Below are 4207 nucleotides of genomic sequence, written 5' to 3' on the forward strand. Positions count from 1 at the left end.
ATTTGATAAATAACTTTTCGTGGGATTGATACATAAGCTGGTCGGGGGTTGATAAATACACTTTTTTTCACAGGCGGGCGACGGGGTTGATAAATTGACGTTATTACACTTGATAAATAACTTATATGGCGTTTGATACATAAGCTGGGCAGGTGGTTCTTAAATACACCTTTTTCACGGGCGAGGCTCTTGGGTTGATAAGTCCACCCTTTTACGGTTGATAAATAGCTGATCGTGGGGTTGATACATACCTGCTCGAAGTGGTTGATAAACACACTTTATTTTTTGCCGGGGTAGGCTACTTGGGTTGATAAATTCACCTATCTACATTTGATAAATAAGCTGATCGATGGGTTCATACATAAGCTGGTCAAAGGGTTGATAAATACACTTTTTCTAAGTCTGTTGTTCAATAGTTCTTTTTTATTAACGTGTCTTTTTGTTTTTATTTTTGTTTTGTTCATAAAGGTTAAGGCACAAGTCTCTTTGTTAATAAGCAAAATGCGAGAAAGACATAATGGACTCCATACAACCGAGTAATTGTCAAGAATGTCATGAGGTTTCTTAGGATGACTTCACTTAGTTCATGCTTGTTGAATGCGACGAGAAGCATAAATGTCGAGTGGACCTGTGTGTTTCAAAGTACCTTCGCATGGTTCTACTTGTTTGCCAAAGTCCATTAGTTCGGTCGGACACTATGTGTATTCCTGGGCATGCGGCGGCATTAAAAATTTCGATCCTCGACTATGTCGATGTGGACTATGAAATAGACCATGTACTGCAATGATGGTTGCTTGTTACCGGTTCACGACGATGATACGCTTGAGAGATTGAATAAAGAAGCTATGAAGGATGGTCGGGTTCTGATATCTTGTCCATTATTTACTGCTATGGAATCTCTTCAATACCCAAGCGATCTAGGTGAACTCACCTGTAACTTTGAGTTGTTGGAGCGAGATGATCCCGCCCAAGCTTGACTGGTCTCGGGTTTATGATTACGCATCACCGAGGAGTTGACGGGCTTCGGTATGTTATAGATCAAGGCTGCAGAAGAGAGGAAACTTATGGATGCAAGGGAATTGCGATCACGGTTGTTGTACGAAAAAGTTCACTTCTCTGTCGATTTGGACGGTGTCGATGAGTTTCGAGGAGACCCAATGGCGCGGGGTACTTTTGCAATGAAATTTTATCCTCGAACAAAAGAAATGCAATGATTTCAAGCAATGATTTTGGTCCTGAATCTTCTTGCTTGATAAAGAGGCCAAGGATGTTTGGAATTAAAGAAGAAGGCTGCAGATTCGGAGCATTGATCCTGTTGGTATAGATAATACAAAGGAAACTCGTTTTAATGATGGAGAGACACCCTTTATATCTCCCATCAAGCTGTAACATGTCGCACGAGACATGTTCAAGCTCTGAGACATCGTATTCATGGGATGAAAGTGAGTTTGACGAGGAGTTATTAAGAACAACACTTCAAGCGGAGGCTGAGCACGAATCGAAGCTACGTTCGACGCGGTTTCCAAGTTATGAAAATCAAGCATTCAATGTTACGAGAGATCAGCCCAAACAAGGTCATATCGAGTTCAATTCTACATTGGTTGAACAAGATGTTTTCAAGGACATTGTGCACGGAGTCCCCAAAGCTGCAAAAGCAAAGACGTAAGTTGATCTCCCATTGATCAATTTTTTTATCGGCGGTACTTGTTTCTTATCTTGTCCATCCTTTTTTTATGTGTTTGTGTTCCTTGTCTTTTATTTTTTGTTTTTGTGTTTCGTTGTTTCTTTTTTGGCAGTGTCAATATTGTGCGAATGGGTAGTACTTGGGCCGAGCACCGTGTTTTTGCTCTTAGTATGCAAGTGTATGGTAATGTGAACAAATACGTTATCAACATGTTGGGGAAAGCCTGTCATTGTTGAGGATGCGAGAAGCGTTCACTGAAACTTTTACCTGAAGACCATTGGAAACGATATTTCATCCCTTTTGATGAATCTGTAAGCTTCTTTTCTTTTTCATCTCTCTCTCTCTCTCTATATATATATATATGCTTGTGATACATATAGGTTGGACTTTTGTTTTATAAACGTGTATTGATGTTTTCATTATCAATATGTAGGCTCTGTTTGCAAAACCTTATGAGAACCCTGGAACCCTGTCTAGACTCATATCACATGAAATGATTGGTTTTAAGCTCGATTCAATGGATCTGGTATGTTTTTAATAAACTTTTATATGTGTTACTGAAATAATGGCTTTATAACCCTCTTTTTATTTTTGCCTTATTGTTTTTCGGCAGCTTTTGAAACTTTTTATCTATCGGATGTTGTTTTTTATCTTCTCACACTTATTATTGTCCTTTCCTTGTTATGCCTTTTTTTTATCGTAGGTGCATGTTCCGTTGTTCACATACGGGTTCTACTACCTTCTTCTTATCAACTTTAGGTTAAAGTTGTTTGAAGTGTTATACCCTAACACAAAATTCAATCTTGTGTACGAGCACGTCGAGGTTGCAATTAAGAATTTTAAAATGGGATTCAATTTATCGTACAAGCACTCATTGATCAAAGTTGATGGCATGCAAACAATTTACAGGAGTGTATGTTCTTCTGACAAAGAGTATGTCACAAGTTTCCTATATCTGTTTTCACATGTCCTTTTTGATTAAAAGTTATCAGGAGTATTGTTATGTAGTTACCATTGGTTTTGATAGTATGTTACCGAGGTCATTCATTATATAGTTACCAATGGGTGGGGGAGGCCATTGGTTTTGATAGTATGTTACCGAGGTCATTCATTGTATAGTTACCAATGGGTGGGGTGAGGCCATTGTTGATTGTGTCGTTACGAGGGCTTTTCTTTCCTTTTCTTTTATGTATCCTAATGCTATACAAGTTCTACTTGTAACTTTTTATCCTTTCTCTTTTATGTATTTTTTCGAGTTGTGATAGTGGTGTGTTCGTCATGGAATTAATAAGAAATCGAAGGGAGGAAACAAACTCTGTTTTGAACCGGTATGTCTTTCTCTTTTTTTCGTTAATTACTTATCATATGTGTTTTTTCATTTCCTTTTTCATTTCTTTTTTGTTACCGATGAATGAAATATATTTGTTAAAATGTTTATTTAATATATGTATTCTTTATTGTCTTTTTTAGAACCATGCAAAACCATTGCGCGAAAGTCTTACTTACTATATGGTTGCTCATCCTTTCAATGAGAAGATGCCACTAGGAAACAAAGAAATCCTTAGGAAGCATGTACGTTTTTTCACATTTTTGATTTATCTTTTTTCCTGAATTTTTTAATCTTGTTTATTGATCAATTTATTGATCAGTATTTATTTTCTTTTTTTTTGCCATGCATTTCATGATACAGGGAATCCCATTTGACCACCAGGTTTGTATTTCTTAAATCTATTTTTTATATGGCTTTTTTTCCCATATCATTTTGTTTTTGTGGTTTGTTTTTGCACACAACTGACTGTACTTCTTTTTTTTCAGACACCAGGTTACTATCCCTGGATGCACGAGCAAAACAAGCTTGTTAATGGTGAATATCACATAGTCCTTTTTGTCATATCTTCATTTTGCACGAGCAAAACAAGCTTGTTAATGGTATCTGTCTTTTTTTTGAATGCGGATGATCTTGACTCCATTGAAGAAATGCTTATTTTCTGATCCTTTTCCATGTTTTATGAGTGTCCGATTTCTTTGTGAAGAGGAGATGAGATGCGGCCAGATAAGATGTAGTGTAGACAAATTTTTTTTGTCAATCATTTTATGTTTCTTCTTCTTTTTTAAATTAATTGACTAGTTATTCTTCTAGTTTTTGTGGAAGTGTAATGACTTTTAAATGTGGACATATCCATCCGGGGTTGGAATGTGAGTGAGAACCTTGTGTTTGTCAAATAATAATCGCAGCTTATTCCTCTTATTTCATTCTTTTTTTGGGGGTTCGCCTTGTGTTTGGCCCATCGTGGCCCACTAATTAAACTCCTTTTTTATCTAGTCTTTTTTTGTTCTTGGGCCGTCTCTTCGGGTCCGATCCAGATAAACAACTTCTATAAGTATTCCTGGTGCTGGAACCGACGGAGCCCCCACATCTACGGTTTCCGCATTTACGAGTTCATCTCGCCGAGAAGTGGGAGGGGCGGTTCGAGCAAGCGGATAGAACGGTGGTGTAAGTTCAATCTCGAATCCTCCGCCGTC

The sequence above is a fragment of the Lolium rigidum genome, chromosome 7 (genome assembly GCF_022539505.1).
Source record: "Lolium rigidum isolate FL_2022 chromosome 7, APGP_CSIRO_Lrig_0.1, whole genome shotgun sequence".
Lineage (NCBI taxonomy): Eukaryota > Viridiplantae > Streptophyta > Magnoliopsida > Poales > Poaceae > Lolium > Lolium rigidum.